We start from the raw sequence: 23,611 nt of genomic DNA on the forward strand, positions 1-23,611 counted from the left end.
CAAGTGAGCTGTGACGCCAGCCAAAAATTTTCTAACTCTAGAAATAGAAAACAGTAGTCTAAAAAAGACTAAAAAAATTTTCTAATATTCAAACTTCTTACATTCCTTGTACAAACTGGTATTGCTATTTAAATTATTTTGATACATTTTTGAAGTGCTCTCCTAATGGAGTATTTTTCCATTTACTATCATAATTGACCACCATATCTAGTTAAATACTGAAGCATTCTTTTAGGAATCTTCTGTCAGATTGACATTCTCTTTTTTTTTTTTTTCACATCTTCTTTCCTTTTATTGAAAAAAATTTTAGAAAAATGGCAGTTAATAAAGGGCACAAACAAATCAACAGGGATACACTAGTGGAAAACACAGACAATATAAAACTAAAAATGCCATTGGCTTCTTTAATTGGTTAAGAGCACAAAATGTAACAGGCGAAGGTCTGTTTTAAACAAATTAAAAAGCTGTGTTTTTTCTTTTTAAATTCTCCCCAAGTCAGAGATACACACACACCCACAAAAATGGTGTGTGAAGGAAAGCTGTCATACACAAGAAGTTGTATCCTGAATTCTCAGGCAAACAGCTGTTGAAATAGAAATTAACATAAAGTCAGCAAGAGGTTAGCAATTTTTAAAAACTGGGTCTTCAAACGCTGCATGGCACAAAGCTATACTATGTAAGTACTGCTAGGTACAAAGGGAAAAGTCTGCACGGCTTTTAGCAAAAATGCTTTTCCAGAAAAGCAAATAAAATACAACCAGCAGACCAAAGAGGCTACAGCTAGACATCAGAGCTACAACTTCTCATATCTGTGCTAGAAAATGCTATTTATCCAGAATGGACTAAAATTTCAGGACAAAACAGGGACATTTCTAACATTCTTACTTTACCCATTTTAAGTTCTGTTTCTTCCCCTCACCCACTTGGTAATTCAGCATGAGCCAACAGAAATTGGGCTGCTTTTACAACTGGTTATTTTATTTTTCTTTCTGTGGCAAGACTGTCATGGAGCCTGGATATTTCAGGTTCATACACATCCATGACCAGCATTCCACTGTGGTCAAAAAATTTAGCAATGGACTTGGTGAACTCAGCTTCTCGCTGCTGCTTTGTTCTTCCATTGATGAAAGTCAGCTTCAGGGTATATTTGTCATCGAACCTTTTGAGACTGGAGGACAGCTGCCAAATATCATCAGGATCCATTCCTGTAGGATCTTTCCTGTGGGCCACGAGAAAGATGCTCTTCTCCTTATATGAGGTATAAATGGTGAGAATCCCCATCATCACAAAATAGGATATGACGCATAAAGCCAAAACAGGCTTGGAGTCTGGAAAAGGGTGCATGTAATCCCAGATCAAAGCCACTATGGCAAAGAAACAGGAGATGGTACAGATGGTGAGGCGGCCGTCAATGAAACCAAAATTCTCCACATACTTGTATTTTTCCAGAAGTACCTTTTTGGCAGAATCATCCAGAGAGTTTTTCACAGCTGATCCATCCCACTTATCAATTTTTACAGGCTTATCATCAATCTTCCACTTATCCAATAAGCCACTGCGGCTACTGCTTGTCCCGCTGCTGGGGCCACCGCAAGCTCCACCACCACCTCCGCCGCCACCGCTTCTCCTGCCCTGTGCAGCCGCCGCCGCCATCTTGTCTCGACATTCTCTTTATAAAAGCATTAAGTGCTTTTTGTTGTTGTTGGTAGTGGTGGCGTTTCTTTATTTCCTAGAAAGGGTATTATGGTATTGAATATATTTTATCAAATGTGAAAGTTTAAACTAATGTTACCTAAGCCATGTTCAGAGTTTATTTCCTTAGTATATTTCTCTGAATCTATCAAAAATGTTTCTTTTGCTCAATTTAGAATAGTTTTGAATAAAATGTATACTGTAAGATTATATTGTATTAATACTCTCCAAAGAAAAAACCTATAGGATGTGTGTGTATGTGTGTGTGTGTTTGTGTGTGTGTGTAAGGGGATTTCTTGTAAGGAATTGGTTCACATGGTTGTGAAGATTGGAAAGTCTGAAATTTGTAGAGTAGCCCAGTAAGCTGGAAACCCAGGCAGGATTTCTATATTATAATATTGAATCAGAATTCCTCATGCAGGAAACTTCCTTTTTTGGTCTGCAGGCTTGCTTTCTTTTTTTTTTTTTAAAAAAGAAAATTGCCATATTTTATTAATAGATGTAAATCAAGATTTGAATGAATAGAAAAGCAGCATGATCTTGGTTGGAAACATACAAATTCAAAAATGTGTCAATTCCCCAAGGTGTATTTAACCTAATTCCAGATTACAGGTACATTTAATCTAATTCTAGATAGAATAGTAACAGATTTCTTCCTTTAAGAATTGGTAAAATTTAAAAAAAAATATATGAGGATACTTAAAAAGTTTGTGGGAAATGGAAAAGATAAGTTCATTTGGGTGCAAAGAAATTTTAAAAATCCATGCATAATTTTTTCATAACACACAATTGAAAAAAAGATTTTATTTAGTTATTTGAGAGGCAGAGTTACAGAAAGAGAAAGGGAGATACAGAGAGATCTTCCTGGTTCACTCCCCAAATGGACAGGATGACAGGAGCTAGACCAGTCCGAACCAGGAACCAAGAGCTTCTTCCAGGTCTCCCACATGGCTGCAGAGGCACAAGCACCGGGACCATTCTCCTTGGCTTTCCCATGCCATAGCAGACAGCTGGATCAGAAGAGGAGCAGTTGGAACATGAACCAGTGCTCATATGGGATTCTGTCACCTCAGGTGGAGGCTTAGCCTACTGGGCCAAAACACCGGCCCCTTTCATTCTTTCTTTTTCTTTTTTTTAGATTATGTATTTATTTATTTGAAAGGCAAAGTTAGAGAGAGGCGGGGAGAGCTTCCATTTGCTCACTGGTTCACTCCCCAAATTTCCACAACAGCTTGGGCTGAGTTTGGCTGAAGCCAGGAGCCAGGATCTCTATCCAGGTCTCCGGAGCAGGTGCAGGAGCCCAAGCATTTGAGCCATCTCCCACTGCTTTCCCAGGTCATTAGTGTAGAGTAGGATCAGACGTGGAGCATCCAAGACATAAACTGGTACCCATATAGGATGCTGTCATGACAGGCAGCAGCTTAACCCATTATTCCTTGAAGCCGACCACCATAACACACAGTTCCCACAAACCTTTTGAGAAATCCTTCTGAGAACAGAGGAGACTAGCCCTCCAGAATTCAGGATTGGCTCAAAAGCTCCTGTAATCAGATATATATATAACAGATACATAACTTCTGCTCAACATCTGGGCTCATGCACCTGGGAAAGCAGCAGGAGGTGACCTAAGAAATTGGGTTCCTGTCACCCATAGGAGAGCCCCGAATGGAGTTCTGGGCTCCTGTCTTCACCCTGGCCCAAAACTAACATTTGGGGAGTGAACTGATGGGTGTTACAAATCGGAAAGCTAGAAGAATTCACCCACCAGGTGTTCCTGAATGTTAATTTTACTTTACACTATTCTTACTATTCCTTGAAATTTCTTTTCTTTTTTTTTTTTTTTTTTTTTTTTTTTGACAGGCGGAGTGGACAGTGAGAGAGAGACAGAGAGAAAGGTCTTCCTTTGCCGTTGGTTCACCCTCCAATGGCTGCCGCGGCCAGCGCGCGGCGGCCGGCGCACTGCGCTGATCCGATGGCAGGAGCCAGGAGCCAGGTGCTTTTCCTGGTCTCCCATGGGGTGCAGGGCCCAAGCACCTGGGCCATCCTCCACTGCACTCTCTGGCCACAGCAGAGAGCTGGCCTGGAAGAGGGGCAACCGGGACAGAATCTGGCGCCCCAACTGGGACTAGAACCCTGTGTGCCGGCGCCGCTAGGTGGAGGATTAGCCTAGTGAGCCGCGGCGCCGGCCACCCTTGAAATTTCTGTTGTATGCATGCTGCATTACTCAACCAGTTGATCCCCTTCATGAAGAACAAAATTTGGCTCAAGAACTGATATCTATACTTCCTCTGGTAAATGCTGATTAAATGTAGTGGGAGCTTATGAATATTCCTTTGATGAAAGCAACCAGGAGTCAGAATTTCAGGGGAAAAGATAACCGAAAATATCCTTTATCTTTAAGGTTGATTTTCTATGTTAACCCCATTCTTCTTGTTTATTTTTACAGTATTAACATGATGCTGTCTACTTGCTTAAGAATAAAATGATTAAGAGAAGCATGAGATCATGTAGTAGATTTACCACTTAACCTGTCTATACTTGAGACCAGTAAAAATGTCTAACAGTACTCTTTGCTCTGCTGCCAAACTTACAGATATTAAATTCAGAGTATTTTAACTAGCATTTAATTGTCATTTGGGATACCCACATCCCATATTGGACTGCCTGGGTTCCAGATTCTAGCATCCTATTGTACATTCTTAGGGTCAATGATTGATGGCTCATGGGTGAACCACCAGATGGGAGATCTATCTCTCCTCTCCCTCCCCCTCCCACACCTACTTCCTCCCTCCCCTGCCTTCTCCTTCTCATTCCTTCCCTTCCCCCACCTCTCCTCCCCTCTCCTCCCCTCCATCTCTCCCCTCCTCTCCCCTCCCCTTCCCACCCCTTCCTACCTCTCCCCTTCCCTAGCTATGCTAAATACAGAGGCACATTTACTCTTCACTGTTACATGACTGACCAACAATGGCAGCAGTCAATGTACTTATAAAGTTATATTGAAGGTTGAGTAAATGTCTGAGTTTAAGAAAACTTTTGTTAACTAAATTCTTCCATATAAATAGGGAATATAGACATTTCTCTGCTGTCCTAGAAGAGTACCTTAATGCTTAGTGAAGTATGTCAGTCTCAAAAAGGCAAATATCATATGTTGTCTCTGATATGTGATAGTTAATATAGAATACAAAAATGTATATGAATGAAAAGAACATTTTGTGATATGATTTTCATTCTTAGCCCTTGTTTATACTGCTGTGGAGCTGTGGTCTTCCTACTTTTACTTGTTGAATATTATGGTTAGTGGTGAATTAAGCCTAGGAATATAGAGTGGATTAAAATTATGTATTTACAAAAACAGATGAAAGGAAAAGGGGGGAGGGAGAAAGGGAAATTTGGGGGGAGGAGAGAGGACGGGAAGTATGGGTTATCTTCTGGGAACTGTACCTATGGAATGCTTGAGATCTGTTCTATTTGTATTAATAAATTCTGTAATTAATACACAGTTATTTTTAAGTGTTGAAATTTAACTGAAATGTGATCCCTATTAAACTTAAGAATGGGAATAAGAGAGGGAAGAGATGTACAATTTGGGACATGCTCAAGCTGACTTGCCCCAAATGGTAGAGTTAGAAACATACCAGGGGACTCCAATTTAATCCCATCAAGGTGGCATGTACCAATGCCATCTCACTAGTCCAAGTGATCAATTTCAGTTCACAATTGATCATAAAAAAGGACTAAGAGTCAAAGGGAGCACATAAACAAGTCTAGTACCTGCTAATACTAACCGATAGAATAAATAAAGGGGAGAGTGATCCAACATGGGAAGCGAGATACTCAGCAGACTCATAGAATGGCGGATGTCCTAAACAGCACTCTGGCCTCAGAATCAGCCCAAAAGGCATTCTGATCTGGCTGAAAAGCCCATGAGAGTATTTCAGGCATGGAAAGCCAAGACACTCTGGCAAAAAAAAAAAAAAAAAAAAAAAAAAAAAAAAAAAAAACACCTAAATGAAAGATCTCTGTGAGTGAGATCCCAGTGGAAAGAACAGGTCTTCAAAGAAGGAGGTACCTTTCTCTGAAGGGAGGAGAGAACCTCCACTTTGACTATGACCTTGTCTGAACAAGATAAGAGTCGGAGAACTCAAGGGGCTTCCATAGCCTTGGAAACTCATGACTGGTGCATAGGGAGATTACTGATGCCATAAACAGGAGTGTCAATGTGTAAAGTCAACAACAGGAGTCACTGTGCACTTACTCCTCATGTAGGATCTCTGTCCTTAATGTGCTGTACATTGAGGCTTAATGCTATAACGAGTACTCAAACAGTATATTTCACTTTGTGTTTCTATGGGGGTGCAAACTGTTGAAATCTTTACTTAATGTATACTAAACTGATCTTCTGTTAAAAAAAAAAAAAGAGAAGAAATTATCAATTCCCAACTTGACTCTCACTGGGATTAAACATGACAATAGGTCTGATCTGATTTCATCATCATTTAAAAAATCATCTATTATTTTTCACTTTATGTTTCTGTGTGGGAGCGAACTGTTGAAATCTTTACTTAATGTATGCTAAACTGATCTTCTGTATATAAAGAGAATTGAAAATGAATCCTCATGTGAATGGAAGGGCAGAGGGAATGGGAAAGGGGAGGGTTGCGGGTGGGAGGGACGTTATGGGGGGGGAAGCCATTGTAATCCATAAGCCGTACTTTGGAAATTTATATTCATTAAATAAAAGTTAAAAAAAATAAATAGGGGAAAAATAATTTTATATCCAAAATTTTTCAAAAATCATTCCCTTTGCACAGCAAGGTGTATTGGAAAATATAAGGATTTCGGAGTCAGAGTTATTTCTTCCCCTATGAGTTTAAATGAGATATGCTTGAAAAACCATGAAGTTTAATGTAGATTCTTAATAAATTTATTGTTCAAAAAGTAAAATATCAAATTTCTTTCACTTGAAAAAGAACGTCTCTTTAAATTTTGCATTTTGGAAAAAAGTTTTCCCTGAGTTGTTAAGCAGAGGAGACTGAAAAAAATGGGGTCAGGTAGATGAACCGATACTTTATAAATAGTTGCATTATTGACTTTAATGTGCTGAAATAACCAAGATAAATGGAAATGACTGCACTGGGTCAGAATAACATGGTATCTATATGACACTGACATATAATTTAGAAGTTTAAAATAATTTTCAGTTTCTGCCAAATCTAATTTGTGACTGTTTTCTGAGCATTTTTACAATTGCAAACCATTTGACTGCCTGTATGTGTGATATTATTTCTTCATGTTTATGCTAGTTCTGTGAGTATAGCTGGAATTCACTGACAAAGGGAGAAATACCCATCTGTAAGACAGTTCTTTTGAAAAGATGGGTAACCTGGTAAATATAAAATAATTTGCTCAGGTAGACCCAGGCATAGCTACCTGCTACTCATGGTCAAGTGATAGTACCATTTCCATCTGTTATAGCCTCTTTCAAAATATTAAAATAAACAGTGCATTTATATGTTGTATAGTTGGAAGAATTTAAAACATATGTTTAAGCAAATCTTGGAATCTGAGGGTATACTGATAGAATCAGTGACAGCATACAATTAAAACCACATAGTTGGTTAGAAAACTGCCTGTCCAAAAAAAAACTGTACATTTAAATAAAATAAATTTACATTATTGTTTTTGTGCCAAGTGACTATTTCACACTATTTTCACCTCTCTATAGTAACAATAATGTGAAATACAACCAATAAGCAATAATTGTGTGAATTATAAAAATCTAAATAGGATTAGAAATCATATAATAGAAATGGCATAAAATTGTTAACAGGTTTAGAATTATAGATCCTAATTCAATTCAATAAGATATATATATATATAAAAAATATTAAAATAACATATTGCCGGACGCTCGCCCGTGAGAGTCCAGCATAGTAAAGACACGATCGCTGCTTACTCGGTTCTCATGGAACTTTATTCATCCAGATGCAAGGCAAAAGAAAAGAAGCCAAGCCCTCATCCCCCTACACAATCCTATCCCCATTATATACCCTAGGTTCCCCTAGCAGGACGCTCCCAGCCAATGGCAAGTCTGTTCACATGCAGTCCATGCAGACACAGTCCAATCAAGTCGAAGGGCACATAGTGCCTCAGGTCAAAAGTTCATCTTGCTCCATCGGGGTTGTTTGTGTCTTCAGGACATCCTGTGGTTAGCGCATCCTTGACTTGTTTTTCTCAACAGCCAGCACTTCCTTAACTTGTTTTGCACAAGTTGTTAGAACAGGCCATGCAAACAGCAAAGTGAAGAAGCTCCCACAGGTAGCCAGCCTGCGGTTCCCCACACATATTGCCTAAAAATCAAAGTATAAAACACACAAACAATAATAATATATGAATTTTATTTTTACAATCATTGGTTCAGATTCTGTTTTCCATAGACTCTCAAAAGCAAGTGTACATGCATTTGATGGAAGAAAAATGGCTATAAATCCTGAAAGAGATTAAACACCTAAATGAAAACTTGCCAAAGGAGAGATAACAATCTGATGCAGTTGTAGAGTGCATGACACAGATAGAAATATTAGAAAGTTTCCTCTTTAACTGACAGATTTTTGATAAGTCACACAGCAAATGTAAAAATTATGCTAAAATGCCCCCAGTTAGGCAATGTTTTAACTGTCATATGACTATGAAATTCAAAGTCATTTAGTGTATTTTAATCATATTCATATAGTTTCATATAATACCAGAATGAGGATAGATGTTTATTAAAAATATGTTATGAAGAAAAAGCGTAAGAAAAACAACCTAGTATTATTAATAGCCAAATATGATTTAAATATCAATCTTGATAGTAGCTGCTTACAAATCAAATCAATAAAACAAAGTTTATTCTGGTTCAGTATCTCCACACAGAGACACAAAATTAAATTTCTCCTTTCTTTATATACATACAAAGCACAGATTTAAGAATTTGTCACTGTGGGAATTTTATTACTAATTCAAATAAATCTTAGAAAATAGAACTTCAAGCAGCATCAGATATCTTTCTAAGCAAATAGTTTTTGCGTCTTTGGAGAATACAGAGCTTGTTTATTGCTTCCTTATAATATAAAAACTCAGAGCAAATTTTAAATATCTGTATCCCAAGATACCACAATAAGGCACAAAGAGTTCTGTAAAAGCTACAGTTCATATGGGAGGTTTTATAAATCCCTGCTGCCAATGAACAAAATTAACTTATGAAAATTTTATTAAACTGAGATTTCCACATATTATAGAAGTGATTAATATTCATTCTCAGGGTCATTATGAAGCTGAAATCCTACACATTAATACTTGCTATGTTTAGTAAAATAAAACTGAGCATTTGCCATTATATGAAACATTAAATAGCACACAATAGCACACAATCTGATAATAGAACTTCTGATCACATAGAAATAATTTGCATAAACTGTAAACTTACAGTTTAGAAAGTGTATCTTAGGTTCTATATAATAATAATAATTCAGTTTTAAAGTCTGTATTAGGTAATGTTTTTCTAATGCTTTCAGCATACAAGTAGGTAAAATAAATGCACAAAGTGTTAGAGCTAGATGATGACTGATTTGAGTAGTTACCATGGTCAAAAAATAGAGTGTGTAATTGACATAAATGTACTTTAAAGATTTATTTTACCATCAGCTAACTCCAAAATCATCTTATATTGTCATTGACTTGAATTTGCCTTCAAAATTCCCAAAATAATTATATTTAAATTATTTCACTTGTGGTTAACTATCTTCCAGGATGTCGGGCAGTTGATCTCTAGTATGTAATAATAGAAAGGAAACTTAAGGTATAGACATATTGATTGAATTCCTGAAATTATATACATAGAGTATGTTACAAGTAATATAGATTTGCTTCTGTAAGACACTAATCAGCATTACTCTGATATGCCTAAAAATCACACTAGCATCTGTATTGTTGGACCAATAGAACTCTGATCTCTCATATTTTCTGTTACCAAATCATATAACAATAACCACCACCCCCCCATATGTACATCTTGACCATGTGCAAAAGGGTTGAGATACTGGTAGAGTCACACTTTGAATGGAGCTAGTATTCTAAGATCCAGAATTTGATATGACACATCTCCACTGAGACCATAGAATTCTGTCAGGTAATTATCTTGCCATGGAAATATAGGATATGATAAAGTAAACTTTACAATGATTGGAAGAAAACTAAGGAATCAGAAACCCCAGGTGCCTAGGATGGAGCACTTGTACTAGAAACAATCCAAAGAACCACATCTCATTCCAACAACAACTTGGCACTTCTCAAGAAGTTGAATGAATGAGTTATGTTTCATTTTTAGAATATAACATATAGAATGTGTAGCCTTTAATTAGAAGTTTTAATAAGAAAAGATTTACTAAAATGTACATTCCTCTTATCTCAAGTCATTGTACCTATTTTAAATGTATTCATTAGCTTATTTAATAATTAAGACACCAGACCATTTTCCAAATGGGAAAATATATAGTCACACAAGGTATTTATTCAAAAGTAAATTATAAAACTAAAAATAATTTAATTATACTTATGACCACTCAAGTTCTCCCAAACATGATTCAACAGCAATTTCGAGATTCCACTGTATTTTTCATGGGCAAGTGTTGGTTTAGCTAACAATGTTATGGGACAATGCAGAGAACAAGTTAATATAAATTTTGAGAGTTGATGCAATTACTACTCCAAGTAGAAATAGTCTAAAGAAAAATGAAGATTTATCAGTACATTTCTACATTCAATATTTTAATTTATTTGTATTTTAGTTATCACTAATGTATTCAAGAAAAATTAATACATATAACAAATTAAAATCTTTGATCAATAATTTTATGGATGCAATGATTCAAGATGATCTAATGTTCATTTCAGTTATATGTTGAAAGATATGCATTACTGATTAGTTAGTAAAAGATTTTTGATATTTGTAATGAAATAACTATATTCAAGAATATAGAATTTATTTTTCATGTGCAAATAATATTATATTCAATAAAACACATTAATATACTTACATAAATAATATTTTCACATAGAAATTATTATAATCATTAGGAAAACAGAAACTATTTCTATATGAAATTATCTTATTACCTAGCAACATTTTTAATGGGGAATATTAAAGAAGACTATTAACAATGTGTAAATAGATTTTAATTTCTAAGAGATAAGCATGAGAGATATATAGTAAAAATTCTAGTTTAATTCTTTTATTGTTTCCATTCAAAAGTTAACTATAATTATAGACATTTATGGTCAATTTAATCAGTTAAGGATAGTTTAATGCAAACAAAAAGCTGCATGGATGTGTTGTGTCCTTTTACTTCTAAATTTCATCCAAGTTAGTGAGGTATAAAATATACTTCACAGGAAATGTAATTCATCAAAAATTTAACAACTGTGAAAACTTTTGAATTTTAAGTCTAGAAAATTTTATGGATAAAGTATCCTTTCTGTGATATTCTTTTTAAATAAATCAAAAATATATCATTGAAAGAGCTTTAATTGTTAGTTTTTCCCTAAACCAATACCACCAGTGGTATGGAATGCATTTTGACCAACTGCCCTGATGAATTTAGATGGATCAGGCCAAAAGCAATGGTGTAGACTAAACGTAGAATGAGAATAGATTTACACTGGAAACTTGAGGCAATGTTTTCAGAAAAAAAGGCAAAGTCATTAGTACCTACTACTGAAAAAACTGACAGGATTTGGCATGCAAGAGTGTCGCTCCCCCTCTTCGCGGAGGAACAACACTAAACCCTGCGCTGTTCTTTTGTCTGCTCTGCCCTTCCCGGGTTTGCTGCTGGTTCTTCCCGGGTTGGCTGCTGATCCTTCCACCTCCGTGGAAGGGCGGCTCCCCCTGCCACTTTCCCCACTTCCGCAGGGGAGCGGCACACCGCCAACCAGCTCTCTTGGGGGCTGCTCAGATGTTATCCGGATGTTCCCCTTAGATGTTCCTGGTGCATGTTGTCTCTCTCCTCCTTTATAGTCCTCTTCCACCAATCCCAACTCTGCTACCCACATGCCGAGTACGCTGCTCTCCTCCAATCAGGAGCAGGATCAGCTCCTGCAGCTCATCACTCAAGTTGGCGAGAGGCAGCTGCGTAGAAGTTGTTTACTCCCTTTCAGCACCATATTGTGGGAGAGCAGATGCATAGAATAAGTCTTAATTCCAGTAACTTAGTCTAGTCTGAGTTGCTCCCCACACAAGAGTAGATGATAGGTAGAGAGAATTTACTAGGCAGTGTGATATGAATGTTTGTGTTCACCCAAAGTTTGTAATCTTCAATGTTATGGTATTAAGAAGTAGGGTTTTTATAGGTAACTTGGTCATGAGAGCCCCCTTCTCATGAATGGGATGAATGTCCTTATTTTAAAAAGGCTCAAAGAGCTTGTTTTCTTCTTCCACCAGGTGAAGACACTACACAAAGGCACTAATTATTAGGAATGGGGATTGATCTGACAAAAATCTTCTGTTGTCTTGATCTTGGACTTCCCAGCTTCTAGCAATGTTTATTGTTTATTAACAACCTAGTTCATGGTGTTTTTGTTATATCAGTACAAATGGTGGAAGAGGACATATATGCAGACATGGATTTATGTATTTTAGTAAGGGCAGCAGTTACAATTATAGCTTTGAATGCATAATGATTTTAATGTTTCAGGACCTTGGTCAGCAGCCTAGGTATGTGTGCAAGATAGGAAAACTCTAAGGGAGAATCCATATCAAAAATTGCCTTTGTTTTTTAAAAAAAATTTTTGTTTTTTTAAATTTTTTTAGTCACTACTTTTATTCACTTCCTGTATTTTGGCATTTTCCAGAGAAGGACAAGGAAAAGACAGGATGGAGGACTGAGACAGGAGGGCAAGGTGGGGGGTTTCCATGTCCCTCATATCCCTTCTTGCCCAACCACACTGGGGAAAACACAAAGGGGGAGGGGAGTCACAGGCCCACATCCCCTGTAAGGGGATGCACAAAGCTACATCCACATCCACCCACTCACACTGTCACCCGCAGACACTCACATACACACAAGACCCTCCCCCTCCATACCAAGGGGCTGGTCAAGATGGCACAGAGAAGCAGAGCACTGGATTCAAGGGCTGGGAAGCAACAAAGACTCCAACAGACAGGCAGACAGCCCCCTCCTGTCCCCTCCTTGCTCTTTCCCCCGAGTCTACAGAGTGCTCCTCCTCTTGGCTATTCTCCTGTGGCCTCCAGCTTCCTTCCAGATGCTGGGGACAAAAAGAAAAAGAGTACAGAGTAGGGGGCCTTAAGTCCGTCCCACAGCCTCTATCCCTCATGCCAGGCGGCCAGTCCCTGCCCTCAGTGGAAGGGATGAGGGCAAGCTCTTAACTGTCCACTGTCTGGTAGAAGTAGATGTAGCCCAGGTCCTTAGGTGGCTTCTTGGAGGCACACACTTTCTGGTCATTGTAGATCAACCATCTGCCTTCCTTCTCGATGTTGCAGATGTAGTGACCACACATAGTAGAGGTGCCCATGCGAATAATGAGGGTGAAGAGCTGATAATTTCCAAGCCCATCCTGGACTTTAGTTCCCACTGGCATAGACTCAGAGATGGAGTCAGCAGCTGAACGGCCCTGTGAGATGTCCATGGCAGCTTCAGCATCCAGTTGTCAATGTGACTGAAGACCCAGTCCACAGCCCACTATAAACTATTGTTTGTGGCCTGCAGGGCTTTCAGGACTTGGTCCCAGGAGAAGCCCCTGGAGATGATGGTAGTCACACAATCCTCTGGTGGGGGCTCAGCTGCTGCATTTATGGAGCCAGGCCCACTGGATCCAGGTAGGAAGAGGGGATTTGCAAAATCTGGATCATTCATGTGCGATATTACCTAGTTCATGGCAGCCTCAGCCCATGTTGCCTGTGTAGTAGACAACTTTGTGGCAGGCATCCATAGGAAAGTCCATTTCCACCAGCTGGTTGATGACCAAGTCATCCAGCAAGGGCTCTTGGGGCTCATCCGACATAACCAAGGGTGGGGCAATGTCAGACAACTCCTCTCCTGGCTACAGCCTGGTGCCCCTCAGCTGAGAGATGTCCAGCTCCTCTGGAATCTCAATGGACACATCAGTTTCTTAGGCACCAAGTTCAAGCTGAAGGTGAATTTCTTGATCTGGATTACCAGGTAGTCTGGGAATGAGGTGAACCATGTGCTCTTGACAGCTACAAATTTGGCCTGCAGGGCTATACTCCAGAAGTCATCTACCTGCTCAGGGGCCCCATAGGCCTCCAGGTGGGAGCTGAAGGTCATCTGGGTGCAAACCAGCTCCAGCAAGGGCTAACAGGTAGCCTGTCTCCTTATAGTGCTCCAAAGCATGCTTATTGCCCCCACTGCCTTTGAAGTAACACCGGCCACAGAGGATGGACCCATCTGGCAGGTTGAGCCACAGGTTCTCTCTCATGTCACACTTGAAGCGTTTCCAGCCACAGGGGAGAATGTGGGCAGTGTTGTCCAGCTGCTTGAGTTTGAAGGCATGCTTGGACACCTGCTGGTCTTACCCTTCCTATGCCTGCAACTCTTGTTTGCAGGAGGCTGAGTCAGCTGACAGCAGGGCCTCCACCGCACTGGTCACCTAGTCTCTGACAAGTCAGGCAGCCCGCTAGCCCGTCCTGGGACATCTCCAGATAATCTGACAAAATGACGATCTTCACATCCTCATCATATTCATGTTTCTCCCCAGTGAGGCCAAAGCCGTCTTCCATACCGATAGCCAGCAGGGTGGGCTTCTTGCGAGGCAGATCTCCAGTGCCTGCAGTAGTATCCTCTTCTTTTGGATGCTGTGTCTGCCGCAGGTGCAGGTAGACTCTCTGGACTGTCTGGTTAAAGTGTCTTTCCACTTACTGCTTCCCAAAGCCCAGGAATGTGTTCATGCGGATGTGGAGGCTGCCCTCAGACTGTGGCATATCGAAGGAGAAGGTGCACTCGTCTTTGTGGTCCCAGTCTCCAGCCTCAGGGACTGGGATCCTTGTTAGTTTCTGTAAGTTATCTGAATTTCCTTGTTTATAACTTCATCCATCCATTTTCAAAACCAATAATTGGGGCAGGTGTTATGATACACTGAGTTAAGCAGCTGCTTGGGACATACACATTTGGAGTGCCTGACTTGAGTCTGGCTATCCCATGATTCCAGTCCAGCTTCCTGCTAATGTGCCTGGGAGGCAGCAGATGATATCCCGAGTATTTGGATTTCCCTTGAAGGAGTTCCTGGCTCCTTCAACCTGGCTTCATTTCAATTATCTTGTTTTCAGTGAATACAATTTTGCCTTACAGTGTATTTTACGTTCTATATTGGTATTCCTGGCATTTTCAAAAAAAATAATTTCTTGGTTATGCCAGAAATGTTTTCAACTCACTTTATTTTATCAGGATATTTCATTTCTTATACTATGCAGCTTATACTTTAATTTTCTTTTAATCTTCTGGATACAAGTTGATGCCGCTTCAAATTTTCTGATGAAAGACAATAGTCTGAAATAAATTACTCCACATATTCTTTTAAAGCTACTTTTTGCATGTTGATCAAGATAATATATGGATTATTAATTTATGGCATATCAATAATTTGATCCACCAACTGAAATATTTTGCTCTTTCAACAACATATCATTAAGTAAAAAGATTCAAGTTCTAATTATTAAGATCAAAAGACCTACCATAAAGAAGCCACAGTAAAAAGAAATATAATACCCTAATGATTGATTTTCCTTCATACCAAAAATAAGTTAAAGTGGTGTGTAAGTAGGAAAACAAAGTAGGAGTAGAGGAAGAAAAAGAGGGAGTTAAAGACACAAATTTTCTGTGATAGGAAGTAGGTTAATGAGGACTGAGTTTGGGGAAGGATTTGGTTCTTCCTCTATAGTTCTTGCTGCCAGTAACAAAGCAATGGATTCTCATTTGTTGTCCCATTTTTCTGTCTAATCCTCCCTCTATACCCTTTTTGCCTGTGGAGAGGGATCTTCCTCATATTAGAGCAATCAGTTTTAATCAAGGTCACGTTATGTTATGTTAACAAAATATCAAGGTTATGTTAATCACATCAGTGTTAATTAGGCTCAGGTGTTCGCACACTGCATTTGCACAATGGTTAAGATGTTACTTGAGACACACACATCCTATATGGGAGTGCTTGTGTTCAAGTCCCAGCTCTGTTTCCAACTTCAGTTTCCTGCTAATGCACAACAAGCAAGGGAGCAGTGATGACTCAAGGACTTAGATCTCTGCAATGCCCATTGGAGACCCAGACTAAGTTCTAGGTGATTTCAGACTGGCCCACACTCAGCAATTGCAGGCATTTGAGGAGTAAATCCACAAATGGAAGATCTCTGTCTCTCTACCATTTTTGCTATGTATCAAATAAAAATGAAATAAATTTAAAAGAAACTTAAAACAGGGGAATTAGGGCCAAAGAAATGAATAACTACAACTTATGACCACAAAACTAGGTCCCTGAACTCTGAAACATCACACAACCCTCTCCGGAAAAGGATTGTTCATTATCTCCTGGCACCTGCTTTGATTTTGTTTGGGCTGAATTATCTGGAGCATACAGTTGGCCTTATTTTGTAATTTCAGCCTGGTGAAGGTTTGTTTGTGTGTTTTTGGTATTTTTTACTTTTCTTATTTTAGTTGTTTGATCAGTTTCTTCTGTCATCTAATACACCACAGTCTTTTTCCAGAATTCGCTCTGCATATTTTACCATTTAGCATATTTATATATCCTACGAACTCAATTCTGGAAAAATAAGGAGAAATAGAGGACACAGATTGACAAGCAGCTAGCTGGGCATGCAATGTTTGATAGAGAATGTATCAAAGCAACTTCCACAAAGCTGTGTGTGCTGTGAATTCCTCAGCCTGGACCTATGAAAAAGTTGTCTGAATCCTCATGCTATTTAAGAGTCCTGATGACTAGAAGGCAGAATGTGCTTTTTGACCTAAAACAGTTGTACTTATCATATAACCATGTAGAAAAAAATGTAGGAGCAAGAGACATAACTGCACAGGGAAAAACAAGCTTGGAAAAGTATAGTTAAGCTTGGGTGAAGTAATTGTAAAGCTGCAGGGACAACCCAGAGCAACAAACTGAGCTCCCCAATCATTTAACACTCTGATATAATCACATTTACTGTGATCCATGACAATAAATCAGCAGAGCTGGCTAAGACAACTGCTGCTGGGGTGAGACAAGATTAATAACAGAGCTTCACAAGTAAGTGAACTCATGAGAGAGAGAGAGAGAGAGAGAATTACATATAATGCCTTTCTCTCTTAAAACATTTACAAACACACACACACATTCTTAGACTTTTCAAGCACATCTTATAAAGACCCTTCTTGGTTCGGGAACATTAATTTTAAACTAAAATCTCTGGATTCTTCCAATGATGGGCCTTCTACCTTTACTTCCTGTCCAAGTACACTGTACTGTGTCATAGTTTTATCTAAAATTCTAACTTCAGAAATGTTGTTCAGCTGTCCCAAGAACCTCCTTCATGCACTCATCACCATATCCTTAAATTACTATTGATCCATAAGGCTAGTTAATCTCAAGAGAACAAAGCCTAGAACAGAGTCTGAAATGGGATAGGAAAATAGTACACATTTATTAAGCTTGTCTAAGATCCCTCACACTAAACTTGGACCATACTTTCTTTACAGCACAGATAATATTTTGTGCAGGGCCCAGCTCTGTGGCATAGCAAAGTAAGCCACTGTCTGTGATGCCAGCATCTCATATGTGTGCCAGTTCATATCCCGGCTGTTCCACTTAAAATCCAGCTCCCTGCTAATGGCCTGGGAAAGCAATGGAAGATGACCTAAGAACTTGAGACTCTGCCAACCACATAGGAGACAAGAAGAAACTCCTGGCTTCAGCCTTGCCTAGCTCAGGCCATTGAAGTCATGTCAGACCGAACCTGCAGATGGAAGATCTCTCCCTCTCTCATTCTTAGTCTCACTCTCTGTCTACCACCTCTCTCTCTGTTACTCTGCCTTTCAAATAAATAAACATGTTTTTAAAATGAGTAAATAATGTGTTTATATAGCACTTTTTTCATTCTATTTTCATGCCATGTCATTCTACCCTCCCAAATGGACTTGAAAATTCTAACAAATTACATTTATATTTATATATAGGTGTGTATATATATATGTGTGTGTGTGTATATCTATATCTATATCTATATCTATATCTATATATATAAAGAGAGAGAGAGAGGAGAAAGAGAATGTTTTTAAGAGAGAAAAGCACAATCAACCATTCTATTTACTTTTCCTAGGGAGTATGGTACCCTTTCATCCCTGGAAAGAATGGTAAAATGCTCCAAGTGAAACCATTACAATTTTAGCTTTTGCTGAAAAATCAGATTTTATGTAGCTCTGAATAAAATTCTAACCCATGCATGTAATTTATTATTAAATTCTTTCTGCCATGAAATATACTCCTGCAGTTTAATTTACCATATAGCACATATAGAGTACAATATGATCTTGGATTTCTAGAACAAAGTAAACTGTAACATTATGTTATGATTGCTGAACATTTTATTCAGTTGAACCTAGCAAGTGGTTATCTTAAATTTGTTCATTAAAATTGATAAGTAAGTTAAGTAGCTATACTAAGAGCTCTTTTAGGACACTGGGATAGAGAGTTCAGTATGAAATTGTGACAGTAGGCAAAGGTAACTGCCATAAACAAACAGTGAAAGTTAATGGGGTGATTATTTGCCTCTGGGAGGCTTTGTAAAGTCATATATATGGGGTGGTGTAGTGAATTCTTATAATTTTATGTTATCTTGGTGCCAATTTTAAATATGTTTAACTTTCTCCTACCAGAAACAGGTTTCTTCAGAGCTCAGTTACCCTTAGCAGTTTCTAGCTCTATAGCTCTCCCCCTTCCTCAATGTGGTTGCTCCAGATATCTGCCCTATACAACTTCCTCCCTATGGATCAGTTAGACACAATTTACTTGACTGACCCAGCTAACCCTTTCACCCTGCATGGACTGCGCAGCTATGTCTCAGTCTTAACTTTTCAGACAGCATGGCCTCTTTGAATTGTGAACCCACTTGCTTTAAACCAACCGATTAAAATTCTTCATAGGATACTTCTGTAATACTCTAGACCCCAATGAAGGCATTGACCTAGGGTCCCCAGGATATACCCATAGGACCTCAAAGTAATAAAATCATTATGTCTGTCTCACAACTCTCTGTTATTGAAGGGGTACTTTTTATCTGAAATACCTGAACTTAAAATAGCTGGCTGTAGAAGGATTATTTGGAATTATGGGCACAAGGGCATTTCAGTAGTATAGCCAAAAGTAATCACATGAAGGAATAGAGATACAAGTCTGTTAAAGTCAACAATATGTCTTTCAATGATACCAGTGTAAAGTACATGAGCAGAAGTGCTATGAAATTAAAACTAAGGGGCTGGTGCCCTGGCTCACTTGGTTAATCCTCTCCTGTGGTGCCAGCATCTCATATGGACGCTGGGTTCTAGTGCCGGCTGCTCCTCTTCCAGTCCAGCTCTCTGCTGTTGCCCGGGAAGGCAGTGGAAGATGGTGCAAGTGCTTGGGCCCCTGCACCCACATGGGAGACCAGGAGGAAGTGCCTGGCTCCTGGCTTTGGATCTGCGTAGCTGCAGCCATCGTGGCCATTTTGGGGGTGAACCAACGGAGGGAAGACCCTTCTCTCTGTCTCTCTCTCTCACTGTCTATCTGTCAAATAAAAAAACCTGGCTCCTGGCTTCAGATTGGCATAGCTCCTGCCATTGTGGCCATTTGAGGGGTGAACCAATGGAAGGAAGACCTTTCTCTCTGTCACTCACTCTCACTATCTATGACAGATTTTTAAATGTCATATTACAAAAAAAAAAAAAAAACGCTCATAATTCTATCATTCCTAAGAAGATTTAAATAATATACATGCCTGAAAGATTCTTTCTCTTTCCTATTGGAAGCATACAGCTTAAGCAGATGTGTTATCCAAATTGGACATCATTTTGTTAGCATGGGAACACAGAAAGAGATGTTAGATTATTTTAATTGCCCATGGCATCAAATAATGTCAACCTGCTGCAGGTAACCTTCTTCAAGGAGAGATATATAAATAAATATTTGACCTGGACAATCAGGGAAACCTATTACAGGCAAAATAACACAAATATTCTGTGAGTTTCTGCTCTTCAGACCATGATTTATAAATTTACCCACAGATCCTTATGCCAATATCAGTAAATGCTGCTTAGTTGGATGACAATACACATTTCTGTCATGTTTGGAGGCAGCACACCCTTCATTAAATTTTTGTATTTTCTAAAGACTTTGATAATTTAGCTAGAGACAGCTTCATGGATATTGTCATTTCTGCAGCACGATGATCTTGCCTGTTACATTAACATTCTCCCCAATTTCATTTTTAGAAGGTAATCTAAACTTGCATTTAGAAATTCATTTTCTGATGACAATTAACTTTATATTAAAGGACTGACTTAGGAGTCAGATCACTTATGTGTAAATACTTGTTCAGTGTTCTAAAAATGACCATTTGAAAACAACATGGCATTGTTATTTTTGCTTGTTGATTTCACACTCAACTTCTATGACAGGAATTTTATATATGCCATGTAAATTGAAAATGGTTTGTGAAATCTCAATTCATTGGCCATGCCATATGCCGTACCATCTATTTTAGTATCATCAATGAAAAGAATTAAATTTCAAAGTTTATCACTATGAGCAAATAATTAAATTTAAAAGACAGGAAATATTTTATAACAAACAATATTTATAAAAAATAATATATGAACAATCTCATAATAACCTATATCTCTGATATTAATGAGGAGATGAATTAATATTGACAATTTCTAAAATTTTCCTTTTTAAAACTTAAGTTCTATCCAAGTTATTTTTTTGTTATTATTATTTGACAGGTAGAGTTATAGACAGTGAGAGAGAGAGACAGAGACAAAGATCTTCCTTCCAGCCGGCGCTGCGCCTCACCAGGCTAATCCACCTGCAGCGCCGGCACACTGGATTCTAGTCCCAGTTGGGGCGCCAGATTCTGTCCCGGCTGCTCCTCTTCCAGTCCAGCTCTCTGCTGCGGCCCGGGAGTGCAGTGGAGGATGGCCCAAGTCCTTGGGCCCTGCACCTGCATGGGAGATCAGGAGGAAGTACCTGGCTGCTGGCTTGGGATCGGCACAGCGCGCTGGCCGTAGCGGCCATTTGGGGGGTAAACCAATGGAAGGAAGACCTTTCTTTATCTCTCTCTCTCTCACTGTCTAACTCCGCCTGTCAAAAAAAAAAAAAAAAAAACCAGATCTTCCTTCCGTTGGTTCACTCCCCAAATGGCCCCAAATGGCCACCACAGCCAGCGCTGCGCCATTCCGAAGCCAGGTGCCAGATGCTTCTTCCTGGTCTCCAATGTGGGTGCAGGGCCCAAGCACTTGGGCCATCCTCCACTGCACTCCTGGGCCACAACAGAGAGCTGGCTTGGAAGAGGAGCAGCCAGGACTAGAACCCAGCATCCATATGGGATGCGGGTACCTCAGGCAGAGGATTAACCAAGTGAGCCACAGTGCTGGCCCCCATCCAATAAACACAAAATAAATCTCCCTATATTTTACTATTTTTATTTACTTATTGCTTCCCATAGTGCTTACTCTAGTATTCAGATTTCAACTAATCTGTATGATGATTTAGAATTCAAATAAATAAATGACAGAAGATAAATTTATTAAGATTAGGCATAATTACAGCTTCATGTGTAAATTTGCAGATCAAATTTTCATGGATAACATAGAATTTAAATAATAATACTCTGCAGTGAGGAAATGCAGGATTTTGTTCTTATTTAGGAAACTGAAATCCCTAAAGATTTTTGAAGTAAGGACATTGAAAGTTTCCCAAAGACTTAAGAAAGTAACTTGAGAAATCAAGAATCATTTATGAAGTTGAGTAGTAAGATCTTTATCTAAACTGGAAGAAATGATAAAAGTGCAGGAGTTCTCCAAAAATGGAAATGTGTTATAATGATCAAAGGTATTTAGCAAATTATTTTTGCAATATGAACTGTGGACCTCTGTATACAATCTGAGATATAAAAAGTGCTATGAGCAATATTATATGTAGCTCACTGAATAAGCTGACATCAAAGATATCTCAAAGGTTTTGATCCCTTACAGAAAGCAGTTAGCTTAGCTGTTCTGCTGTGCTGTTGCTTTAGGTCAGAAAACTTGAACTTCTTGATTTTTGATATTCTGAAATGTGAAGTAATTAATGAAAATGCAGAAAGTTATTCTCATCATGTCCCTATAAAACCACAAGAGAAAAATGCACGAATAAATATCCTCCCTGCTAATAAAGTAAAGTTGTGGACACAACTTTTTCTGTTATCATAATATATTATAACTGGCTTTACATCTGGGATTATGTGCCTCTGGGCACATCTATACACAGGTGTCAGAAGAGTCTAACTCAAGTTCTAAGAGCTGTAGAAGGCCATTTTTTCTAACCTGAGTAGAGTGGCAGGAGGTAAACCGCACCCCATCAAAAACCAATTGAACTACTTTTAGCTGCCTTTCAGAAAAGTACAAAAGCTAGATGGCTGAACTTAAATGTCTCATAAATACCTTCTAAAAATTGTCAGTATAATTCTACACTTGAACAAGATAAATCTGAAATCTGTAGTTGCCTTTATGGGATTACAGCTTTAAAAATATAGGAACAAATAAAATGTGACTATTTGTGACTAGAGCAAGGAATCATTTAAACTCAAATTTCCTAGACCTATGCATCTTTTAAGTCATATAACTAAATCATTTTTCTTGGTCTCCTTGGACTGATTTCCTTACATGTAAATGTGGCCTTATATGTAAAGAAATAAGTTTCTCTGTAAGTATTAAGTTAAGGAATTACAAATAATACATATATGAGTTCAGTAAATGGGGCATTGTCTAAAGTCTTGGGAACTTGATATAAATCATACTTCCACAATAATCTGTTGTTTGGAAACAATGTATTCAAATGAACTTCATGAATCCCCAGTAAAAATATGAAGTATGAAGCTACTTTAAAACTCAATCTTTTTTAGAAACATTGATTTTAATTCCTTAAATTCATAGTATTTTAATACAAAGTGTGGGGAGCAACTCAGACTAGACTAAGTTACTGGAATTAAGACTTATTCTATGCATCTGCTCTCCCACAATATGGCGCTGAGAGAGGAGTAAACAGCTTCTACGCAGCTGCCTTTCGCCAACTTGAGTGATGAGCTGCAGGAGCTGATCCTGCTCCTGATTGGAGGAGAGCAGCATACTTGGCATGTGGGTAGCAGAGTTGGGATTGGTGGAAGAGGACTATAAAGGAGGAGAGAGCCAACATGCACCAGGAACATCTAAGAGGAACACCTGAGGAACATCTGAGCAGCCCCCAAGAGAGCCGGCCGGAGGTGTGCCGCTCCCCCGCGGAAGTGGGGAAAGTGGCAGGGGGAGCCGCCCTTCCATGGAGGTGGAAGGATAGGCAGCCAACCCAGGAAGAACCAGCAGCAAACCCGGGGAGGGCCGAGCAGACAAAAGAACAACGCAGGGTTTAGTGTCGTTCCTCCCCGAAGAGGGGGAGCGACACAAAGAAACTTTTCTCATACTTTTTTCTATAGCCAACACAGGTAAGTATATACTAATATCTAACTTGTTCAACATTTTATAATATCTGATGGAACAAAGACATAAGCGTCAGCCATTCTTGCTCACTGCCCAAAGGACAGATAAACATTGGAATTTATTCCTTGCCCTTGAATCTCATTTGGGTCTAACATCCTATTTTC

General features: G+C 38.7%; 2 pseudogenes; both read right to left on the reverse strand.

Annotated features, from left to right (window-relative positions):
- Window positions 1–261: 261 nt before the first annotated feature.
- Window positions 262–1,655, reverse strand: LOC100339691 (signal peptidase complex subunit 2 pseudogene; annotated as a pseudogene).
- An 11,455-nt stretch (window positions 1,656–13,110) lies between these two features.
- On the reverse strand, window positions 13,111–17,006 carry LOC103347996 (ubiquitin carboxyl-terminal hydrolase 5 pseudogene; annotated as a pseudogene).
- Between the last annotated feature and the right edge of the window lie 6,605 nt (window positions 17,007–23,611).

Source organism: Oryctolagus cuniculus, chromosome 1 (genome assembly GCF_964237555.1).
Source record: "Oryctolagus cuniculus chromosome 1, mOryCun1.1, whole genome shotgun sequence".
NCBI lineage: Eukaryota > Metazoa > Chordata > Mammalia > Lagomorpha > Leporidae > Oryctolagus > Oryctolagus cuniculus.